Source organism: Petaurus breviceps, unplaced genomic scaffold (assembly GCF_028583685.1).
Source record: "Petaurus breviceps papuanus isolate PSGF00001 unplaced genomic scaffold, PetGlider_PUasm1.0 76, whole genome shotgun sequence".
NCBI lineage: Eukaryota > Metazoa > Chordata > Mammalia > Diprotodontia > Petauridae > Petaurus > Petaurus breviceps.
Genome location: NW_027186473.1, coordinates 12976968 through 12988485, shown reverse-complemented (window position 1 = coordinate 12988485; position 11518 = coordinate 12976968). Strand labels below are relative to the sequence as shown.

The 11518-nt window shown below is 37.4% G+C and overlaps 1 long non-coding RNA gene across 1 annotated transcript; it reads left to right on the top strand.

Annotated features, from left to right (window-relative positions):
• The first annotated feature begins 284 nt into the window (after window positions 1-284).
• On the top strand, window positions 285-1509 carry LOC138174721 (uncharacterized). The gene is made up of 3 exons (XR_011171808.1): window positions 285-326; window positions 630-702; window positions 1453-1509. It is a non-coding gene; the product is annotated as an uncharacterized lncRNA (long non-coding RNA).
• The last annotated feature ends 10009 nt before the right edge of the window (window positions 1510-11518 follow it).

The window sequence follows — 11518 nt, the reverse complement described above, 5'->3', positions numbered from 1 at the left end:
AGATGCTCAGTAGTGCTCAGCTGTGGTTCTGCCCACATGTAGACAGACAGATATGTTATACAATATCATATTTTTTACCTAGTTGTTTCATGTATTTGTAGCACTTCTCTTTATAAGCTTCTTGAGAGAAGATATTGCTTTCTGCCTATTTTTTTATTCTCTCATAACCCCTCTTACAATGCTATCCATACCATGTGTTTGTTGAATGAATAGATGAAATGAGTGAATGGATATTTTTAATACTCACTATTTTTTCATTCTCTTTAAGGGCCGGGATTCTTGTTTGTGAAAATTTATCCTCCAACTACCTCATCATCATCAGATCGGTAAGCATAAAATTGGAGTGATTTTTTTTTCCAGTTAAAATTCAAGTAAAAAAACTACTGCTAACAACATGGATTTTAACCGCATCTCTATGGTTAGTTGCAATACCCCAAAAATGACCTGAATTAAGGAGACTTTACAGTTCAGAAGCAGACAAGACTAAGAATATTTTAAGTCATTTTTAAAAACATTTTGAATCAATTGAATCAGAGAAGTCAATACGTAAAATGGGTATAGTTCAAACCCTGTACACACTGATTGTTACTGGTACCTATCCATCTATTCTATTCTCAATCCTTTTTCAGGGTCGATGCCTGGTAATGGCCCAGATAGAAGAGAATATATCTGCACAAAGCAGTGCAGACATACTGAAGTCAGGTATCTCCTCTGTTCTCTTTCCAAAAGAAAATCTAGACTTAATTGAAATGATGTTTAAGCTTCTCTAAGGGGGTTGCATTATCAACCATTCCTGCTCAGTTCTCCTCCCCCTCATCTTCCATCATCAGTCACTTCCTATCTATTGGCTCTTTCTGTTTACAAACATATCCAGGTGCATCTAATTCTTTAAAAACATTCGATTGACCCTGTAATCTTCTGACACAATCATCCTATATTTCTCCTGCATTCACTGTCAAACTCCTAGAAAGAACCTTCTCCTTTTACTTTCTCACCAACTTCTCTAACCCTTGAAAATCTGGCTTCCAACCCCTCTGCTCAAATGAAACCACTTCCCCCATTGTTACCAACAGTTACTGAATTGATGAACCTGATGTCTTTTACTCAGTCCTCATTTTCCTCAATATCTCTGCAGTTTTGGCTCACCCTTCTCCCTTGGATACTCTCCTCCCTTTGCTTCTGCTATATTGCTCTCTGCTGGTTTTCCTCTTACTTGATTGCAGCTTCTCTGTCTCCTTTTCTGCATCATCATTCATTTTCTGCTTCCTTGGCTCTATCTGGGTATCTCCTCTTTTTCCTCTAGAATATCTCTTGTGGCAGTCTTGCCTTCTCCCAAGTGACTTTCCCAAGTAATTTTGAAATGTTTTATTAGAGATTTTGGCATTAAGAAAAAAATATTCATTGTCTTTAAAATGGCACCCTCAAACAATAAAATGTCTTTCCTCCTTTCAGCATCTACACGTTTTTCCAAGAAACATCCTTTGGTTCCTCAGATAGCATCAGTTACCTCATTGTCAACACAATCCTGGGTAAGATCAAGATCTTAAATCTGGGTGAGGGCTAAAAGTATTAAAATTGTGTCCTAGCTGTTGTTTTTTCTTTTCCTGGCACCACTGAGGGCAACCCAAGATCCCCTCTTTCTTAAAGTAGAATATTATTCTCAACTTGATAGTTTAGTTTTCTACTTTCTCTTGTAGAAATCTTCTGGGGTGTTGAAGATGTTCTTTACTATAGTATAAACTGTAGTCACAAGCTGAGAGAGACAAACAATAAGGCTCTATAAGATTTTCCTGAATACATTCTTTGCATGTGGTTAAAATGGACCATTCTAAAACTTTTCTGTACACTGAAAAAATATGGCATATAATTGAGAAAAGGGATATGACTTCAAATCCCAGGTAGCTCTGTGACCTTGAGCATGTTCCCAGGCCTCAGTTTCCTAATCTGTAGAAAGAAGGGGTTGGACTCGATGATATAGCTTTTAATCCCAAGATCCTATCTGTAACCACTTCAAAACCTAAGAAGGCATAGATCATTTTAAAAAACTAGGGTAAATGCCTTTGTTCCAAAAGCATAACCATTGTTTCAGAAGCATCTGTGACATAAAGGATACATCTCTTAACTTGACACAGGGCATGTTGTTTGTCTTTCATTCTCTAAGAGGGACGATGACATCAAGGAGGTGATGCAATGATATGCAAGTAAACTGGATTTAAGTGAGAGAGGGCTGTGCAAAGTCACCAGCCTCACTTTCTCCTTCAGAGCCATTTGAGTCCAGTGGCAAGACCAGAATGACTAGAGATGGCGCTGGATGCAATGGGAAACCTTGGCCATTTTAAGCTACCTATGTCTCAATGACAATAGAAGGACCAACGGATTTTCTTTGTTTCTTTTTTTTTTTTTTGCTTTTTGGAGGGCAATTGGGGTTAAGCGACTTGCCCAAGGTCACGAGGCTAGTTTTTTTGTGTTAAGTGTCTAAGGCTGAATTTGAACTCAGGTCTTCCTGACTCCAGGGCCAGTGCTCTGTGCCACCTAGCCGCCCCATAGGACCAATGGATCTTCTAAGGAAGTTCTGCTTATACCTGTGTTGGTTCTTGTCCATGTCTACTACTCACCATAGAACCTTCAAATGGTTTTACTCTTTGGTAATTATTAACATTTTCTTTCAAATAAGAAGGACTTCATGACTAGGATTGTTGGACAGAGAACTGGCTTACCAGGGGAAATGGAGGAACCTCTCCTTAGAGATCTTTAAAAATGCAAAAGATTATCATCTACAGGGAGTCCCTCTAATGAGGAATTTCTACAAATTTAAGAATGTCCTATGTGAAAACAGGGGTATGGACTAAATGACCTTTCAATCAGCCCTTTATACTGATGTAATGCCCTAGTTCCAGAAGTCACCCCAATCTATCTTTTTTATGGGGTCCTGACCTTTCCTTGGACTTGTCCTGCTAGAGAAATAAAACAATTTCCCTTTCATTTGATTAGGAAGGCCACACCTAATTCCACCAATAAACTCTACAAGCATGTTCTCTTTACAGATCACTTTAATATGAATCAAAATATGAATCATTTCCTAAATTAATACATCAATTAATCAACTGCCATTAAGCCCTTATTAATTAAATTAAAGTGGTAAAGTAAATCAAGGAAATGGATGCTTTCATAAAACAAATGAACTTGTGGTTTAAGCAGTTTATTTCTCCAACATCTCTCTTTAATTGGCTTAATAAACATTTGCAGCTTCTCATTACTAGCTCAGGGCCAGAAGGAAGGACCTGAAACAAAAGGTAATGAAGTTCTCTACATGATTATTTTGGTATGTTGTAGGAAAGGAAAACTTTGAGAATGATTTTTTTAGGAAATGGTTGGATCCTAATCACACTCCATTTCAAGTTAGCTAAGCAAAGTATGACTTCTATGACATTGGCTGGTCAATCTGCTTCTCTGGGTCACTTCTGTCAATGGCTTCATTGAAGCTTTTGCTTTAGTGAGATCTAGAAAGACACCACACTAATATCTGCCTGAATACTGGGTGTATCCGTCACTCCACTTCCGTCTAGGCACACCTGTGGAGCCCAAGGTCAAAGGAAGCTGTGTTTCGAATTGTAAAACTCTGTCAAAACACTGATGCTGCAATGAATACTCTTCCACTATGGTCCGTGATGGGCTAGGAAAATACCTGGAAGTTAAGAACTGCAGGTGTGGTTGCACATAGGATAGAACTACATGTAGAACAATAACAGAAGACATCCGTCTGGCAGCATCTTCTGGGAGCTACAGAAAGATGTAAGAAGATCAGAATGTCACACAGGATGGTAGAGAGGACCATGCTGGAAAGTGAAAGTGAAGAGGAAGAACCAATTACTTGCAATAGGCCTGAGGAGAGCTGCAAGGCACGGCCTGCAGGCAGAGCCACGTGCCGTTTAGGGCAGCAAAGAGAACTACAATGAGAAGTAACAACTGGTAATATCTCTTTGTGGCTTGGGAGAATGGCAGGAGGAATGAATTGTAGGCAGACTAATGTGGTGAAGGTGTGAACAGGCAGAGTAGCTCCTATGGCCAACAGATCAGTAGAGAGTGGAGCCAATGTGGAGGACTGCCTGAAAAACTTACCTAAGGAAATCCTGTAGCTAACAGCAACTATACAGGCCTTTGGCGAGGGTCGCACAATGTGAGGTTTGCTATTTTTATGGGTTCTGATATGAATAATTTTTGTTTTCTTTGACCCACAAATAAATCTGTTCATTCCTTGAATTTTGTGAACTATGTACTTTCAAGGGGAATTGATGATGACAGGCTGGGTGATATGAATAGGAAGTTTCTAGATAATATTGCTGGGGAGAATGAACCAGGAAAATGAAATATCCCTCAAGCTCTAATTGAACCCTTTAGGGTTTAAAAAAAAGTGTCAAGAAAAATACAGTAACTTGAGACAAAGTTTTAAGGGTATTTATAAATCATATTTCAATTATCAAGAATATGTGTGAGCTGGAAAAGTAGCCAGTCCTGTGAGGATGAAGACAGTTTGAATGTTTCACTATTATTTTCAAAATACTATAAAGAACCAGAGGAAAATAAGCAATTTGCTAGGCAGACCCTCTACAAAGGATTTATTTATAGAAAATCATGAACCAGAATTGTAAGGGCAAGAAGGCCATGCTATGGGTTGTTGTCTGTCCTCATGAAGGGAACACTCACACTGATAGGATCCATTTAGGTACTTAACATTCACAGATAAGACACATAACCTAAAATTCACAGTCCTGAAAGATCATAACTGTGGCAAAAATATCGTGATATATATTTTCATATAAATTTACCTAAGGAGAAATCATGAGAAATTATTGTATTTCTAGGTTAATAGTTTCTTTAGCTACCTTCAATTTATTTTCAGTCAATATGCACTAAATATAATTTAGTTTCTCCATCACTAAACTTAGGCATTAGGAAATCTGGGTCTATTTATTATCTAATACCCATGTGCCAATAGGCAAGTCATTTAACTCTTTGAGCTTCAGGGTTTGTTAAATCTGTAAATGAGATAATGTATTTTGAAATCTACAAAATATTTTTTCTAAGTGTAAGGGAATATAAATATTCCATTAACTTCTGATTTACATCAAGGAGTTCTGCCAAGGAGCTAGCCTATTCTCTAAGCAGTTATCCACCCATATAATAATCACAGTGATATTAATATTTATTGATTCAAAGTTACTTTAAATTGTAAATTAAATTCTTTTGAATTTTTAAAAATTTTGCATTATTTTCATAATTGTTTCTATAACATAACAGATTTATTTCTTTGTCTATACCTCTAATCCTCCATTTCCACTATCCCACAGCTGCTGCCAATATGACATGTCTTCAACACTTTATCTACACATACTGTAATTGGATAACTGTGCAGCTATACCTATTCTATTTCACAACCAGATGATGAACTATGTCTGGATCATGGGATCATAACTCATAGAATTAGAGTTCAATAGGGCCCTTGGAAATCATTTGGTTCAAGCCTGTCAATTTACAGTTGAGGAAACTGAGGTCCAGAGAGGTTGTGATTTGCCTATCAAAAAAGTAGTGGTAAAACCAGGAGGCCTTACACCCAGATCCTTTGATTCTAGGTCCAATGATTGGAATTAAACACCATACTACCAACCATATAGTAAGTAGTCCCAGTCCCTTCAGATATGGCTTAAGAGAGAATTAAACAAAGACAAATATATATATATATGTGTGTGTGTGTGTGTGTGTGTATAAATATATATGCACATACATGCATATGTATGTGTATGTATATATATTCCCTTAACTTAATAAAGTTCATTTTTTTAACAAAGCATGTAACTTGGAACTAGGTATTACTGTCACTGTGGAAGCAGATGGGGGTTGCAGAGATCTAATGGATTTATTTTTGTTTTTTTCATAGGTAGCCAAAGAATTCATTACCTAGTGTCCAATTTAGCAGGATGACCCCATAATACTTAGCTAAGTTGTTCCTCAGATAGCAGACAGACTCCGGCTATAACCAGGGCAAAGCTTCCCTAGTATGGTGGAAGAACTGTCTCAGTTTACATTTTCCCACGATAGCCTTACCAAACCCAGGGTTACCTCTATGATCAGTCATTACAGTAGAAATTTTTAGAAGAATTGATATATGTTATTTAAATTGAGTTGTTCTTGCCTAGTAAAGGAGCAGATCTCACACTCTGCTATTTTTTCTCCCAGAACGCTCTATAAATTAAAAATGAAATAATCAGTTTAATGTTTTACGGGTGCAAAAGCTGAAATTTGAAGAGGTAAAGTCATTCCTTTCTTCTTTTGTGAACTGATGCTTTGGTACAATAAGGAGATCTTTAGCAAAAAACAAAAACAAAAAAGCCCCGACTCTAGTACCACATCACACTTATCAGATTGGCTAACATGACAAAACAGGAAAATGATAAATGTTGGAGAAGATGTGGGAAAATTGGAACACTAATGCATTGTTCATGGAGTTCTGAACTGATCCAACCACTCTGGAGAGCAATTTGGAACTATGCCTAGGGGCCTATAGAATTGTGAATACCCTTTGATCCAGCAATACCACTACTGGGTCTGTATCCCAAAGAGATCACAAAAAAGAGAAGAGGACTCACATGTACAAAAATATTTGTAGCAATTCTTTTTGTGGTGTCAAAGAATTGGAAATTGAGGGGATGTCAATCAATTGGGCAGGGCTGAATAAGTTGTGGTATATGAACATGATGGAATACTATTGTTCCATAAGAAATGATGAGCAGATAGATTTCAGAAAAATCTGGAAAGACTTGCATGAACTGATGCTGAGTAAAGTGAGCAGAACCAGGAGAACACTGTACACAGTAACAGCAACATTGTATGATGACCAACTATGTTAGACTTAGCTCTTCTTAGTAATGCAATGATCATCCTAAGACAATTCACACGATGGAAAATGCTATCCGTGTCCAGAAAAAGAACTATGGAGTCTGAATGCAGATTTTGAGGCATACTATTTTCTCTATTTTTTTGTTTTTTGTGGTTTTTCCCTTTTGTTCTGATTCTTTTTTCACAACATGACTAATGTGGAAATATGTTTAATATGATTGTACATGCCTATATCAGATTACATGACATCTTGGGGAAGGGGGAGAAAAGGGAAGGGGGAAATTTAGAACTCAAAATCTTAGATAAGTGAATGTTGAAAACTAAAAATCAATCAATTAATTAAAAAAATTTTAAGAACAACTGACCCTACCTGCCACTCAGGAAAAATTATAGTCTTCTAGATTTATCTGGATATATATTTTCCTGTTCTCTCTCTTTCCCTTTATTCTTTTTTTTTTTTTTAATGAGCAATCAGGGTTAAGTAACTTGCTCAAGGTTACACTGCCAGTTATTTCTGGGTGTGGTGCTAAGTGTCGTAGCCTGGATTCGATCTCCAGGTCATCCCGACACTGGAGCTGGTGCTCTTACTTGCTGAGCCACCTGGCTGCCCCACTTTCCCTTTATTCTTTCAGGATAAGAGGACTTTTCCAGATAATGAGCATTTAATTAACAAGCCCTATTCAGTTTAAAGCTGGATGTCTCTAGTTCTTAATATGGTAGCTGGCATGTACTTATATCCTTATTGACTTGGCTTGACAAGCAACTGATGGCCTGGAGAGACAATTCTTTCTTATAAAACTCTTTCCCATGTCTGCCAAAATGAGTACATATTAAATCCAACACAGTTTGGCAGGATATAAATACAGTTTTCCCCACAGAAATAAAAGGTTTTCTGACCTCTGTGACAAATGCTGATAATAATCACTTCTAATAACAGCCTTTCATAAGGAATGTGTCTACTGACTGGTCTGGGATAAAACATGTAGACTTGTTGAATTCAATCAAACAGCTGGCTATTTTGGAAGCAACCCTGTGGTTTTCATCCAGTAGCTGGTAGTTATTAACTAATTTCTACAATTGCTGCTTGTTTCCCAAATTTACTAACTGCTTGTTACTATGTATTCAACAAGCAGGGATTAATTTTTAAAGTTATTTTTCAAATTGTTTTTTGTGTTCATGGACACATCCTTAAAGCTCCTGACCTACTGAAGAGCAAGGAACGCAATCAAATTGTAAGGTTCAGCATCATAAGATACATAAAATTCCTTCTATTAAGGAATTCCCTTAATGTTTTTTTTCTACCTGCTCAGCCGCTTTGTTTCCATAACCATCTAACTTTAAATACTTATGCATGCCACTAACCCTGATGTGTGGAGGATTGAACCACAGATGTAGGAAAACATTTGTCAGATGAAATGATAAAGGGAAATCATAACCTCATGAATAACTGTTTCTTAAAGGCTGTAGATTGTCTTGCTGAAAGCTTCCTGTTTGCCGCGTTGGTTAGGTTTTGAATATGTATACCTTGTTTGTTCCCCACTGGCCTGCCGGAAGCCAGGAGAACAAAGTCAAGACCTTTATTGGCAGATAGGTATGACTGAGAATTCTGGGCAAATGTTTATGCTGTCCATTGGAACCATACCAATTAGAACCATAAAATGAACTAAATTAAATTTCTGTGTGACCTTGGGAAAGTCAAGTCCCTCATTTGCAAAATGAAATGATTAGACTAGATTATCTCCACAAGTATAATCTATAGGAGATCTCTATGGGACTGTTCAACTTTAAAACTCCAAGATCATTATGTAGCTCTGATTCTCTCTAGCTTTTCCAAGTAGGGTTTTGAGGTTGGCAGTGGTCTGGAATGTGGATTCCTTCGACTTTTTCTTGATTGATCAATCAACAAGGTATTTACTAAGTCTACTATGGGCCAAACATTATTTTAGGCACTGGATATACAAATACAAGATGTTCCAAAAGTCTTAATGCAGCTGTGAGTTACTAATGCTTAATTAAGATTTGAACTGCACTAAGATTTTTGGGACACCTTGCACAATGAATGATAGAAATTCTTGAAGAGGGAATATGCTAACAGTTGTGGGAGTTGAGGGGAGAGATCAGGAAAGGCTTTGTGTAGAAGAGAGCTTGAACTGAGTCTTGAAAGAGATAAGAAATTCTGTTAGGCCGCAGTGAAGAAGGACTGCATCCTGATTTTTAAAAATTACTTTTGATTTCTCCAAAGTCTTATTTCACCGCTGTGACAACATGATCTGAGCTGTATCAAAGAGGGGAGGATGCTTTCTGGAGGACCCTGATGCTGCAAGTAGCTCCCAGAAGTGGCCACCAGCCAATTATCCTTCCCCTTCCCTCCACAGAGAACATCACAAGGAGTAGCCTAATAATATACATTTAGATGGCATTTTGTGGTTTGCATAATGCTTCCCATCCAAAGATCTTAGTAAGTGTTATTAACCTCACTTTACAGCTGCAAAAACTGCAGCTAGAGAGGTTAAGTGATGAACATAATCATAGATCTAGTAAGTACTGGAGCTGGAATTTTAAGTCCACTTTTCCTGACTCCAAGTCCGGTATTTTTCCCACTATGCCTTGCTGCATCTTGAAAATGTTCTTTTTCTTGTGCACTTTTGAGGTTAATAAAACATTTCCCCAAATTAGAGTTGATTTACATGTTGAGCACATGTACTTTGTTCTCAGAAGTTATAGGCAATGGGAACAGAACACTTGGTTTTGTTTTGTTGTTGTTCAATCATTTCATTTGTGTCCAACTTTCCATGACCCCATTTGGGGTTTTCTTGGCAGAGATACTGGAGTGGAATGGGTTGCCATTTCCTCTTCCAGCTCATTTTACAGATGAGGAAACTTTTTCCAGTTTTTCTAGCTCATTTTACAAATGAGGATGAAGTGACTTGCCCAGGGTCACATAGCTACTAAGTATCTGAGGCTGGATTTGAACTCAAGAAGATGAGTCTTCCTGATTCCAGGCCCAGCATTCTACCCACTGCACCACCTAGCTACCCCAGGTTTGTTAAGCAGCTGCTAATGGGCTAATGGGAAAGAAATTACCTCCATTGTTGTAGCTGCCTCAGAGAGCCATTAACAATAGTAAACCCAAACATATACATACATATATATGTCAAAAGCTACATTTTTAAAAGAAAAATTCTAACTAACCTATCTGATAGGTCAACTCTTACCCTGCAACATTTGGTATTTTGTTTCATTCTTATGTACACATTCACATTCTCTCTGTTCTTGAATTTATTTTGGATGTAATTATGAGATTGCCAGAATTTTGTGATATAATTCTATATTTTTATAGGGACTAAACATAAATATAAGTAAATATGTACTTCTTATTCTTAACGTACTAAACAGTAGTGACCAAAGATTAATATATAACCTCATGTTTCTATTTAGTAATCAAGTGAAACATGGATTTAATAGTGGTTTGGGGTTATTTTGCTATTGTGAAGGGAGCATTATCATGGAACCCTAGTAAATTTAGTACTTGAGGTAACAAATAAAATGAAATGTTAAGGTTTTGCCTCTTTTAGACTTTGAGTGGTTTCATTCATAGTTTGTGAAGAAAATGAATCATTGATCCGTATCCCAAGAGATCTACTTGCTGATTGTAAAGGATGGAAAACTTAAAATGGTCCATTTGAACCTTGTAAAGTATTGGGTTGTTTTTTTTTTTTTACCACTTTCAGCTTTTTATATGAAAAACATGAAAAGGAAGTGTAACGAATTGTTTGCATTTTCCTTTACTGATGTAGAATGTATGAAGAGCTGCCATATTTAGATTAATGGAATTTTACAGTAGTTAAGCATTGGCTGACTGAACGATCAACCATGTTCCTGGTGGCCTTAAAATGCATGATCAGTTTCCAGGAGAGTTAGTCAAGAGGAGCCAGTGATGTAGGAAGAATCCAGTTCTTGTGCTGTTCCAGAATGTATCAGGTGAAGGGGACTTCTCTTCCCTTCCCCTGTCAGTAATGATGATGAAAGCAACTTAACCAGTAAGAGATGCCTCACTCAGCAGAAAGTCTAGAGAATCCAGCTGTAGTGCTGAATTGCAGAGGAGCAGGCCCAAGAAATCAAGCTGAAGTTTTCTTCCCAGCAGAAGCTCTGTACCCAAGGGGCATACCATGGGGAGAGAAAAGAAATCAGGGCCTTATCCACTAGATCTGGGAATTTCCTTGTCATAGTCATTCCCAACATATGCTTCTCTGCTAATATGTTCTTTGCTTGTACGTAGTCTTTCCACTGGTACTATGCATATATATGACCGGGTTAATGGGAAACATGTTTTATCACAATTATTCCTGCTGTGCCATTTTGGTAAATGCTTTTGCTTTGACCTAATTGTGTCAGTTGTTTAACTATTAAGCAAATCAGAGAGGGCTCATACCATGCTTTTAGGAATGTGGAACCATAGAGTACTTTGAAACTGGGATAATCAGTGCTGGGGTCCAATTATGAGTTGGTTGGGTATAGCCCTATGGGAGTGCTTCACTGTAGCAGAATGTCAGATAATTAAAGTTTTTTGGACTTTCTCACACTGTTTCTTTGGTTCAAAGGTATACTTGAAGATACTATACCT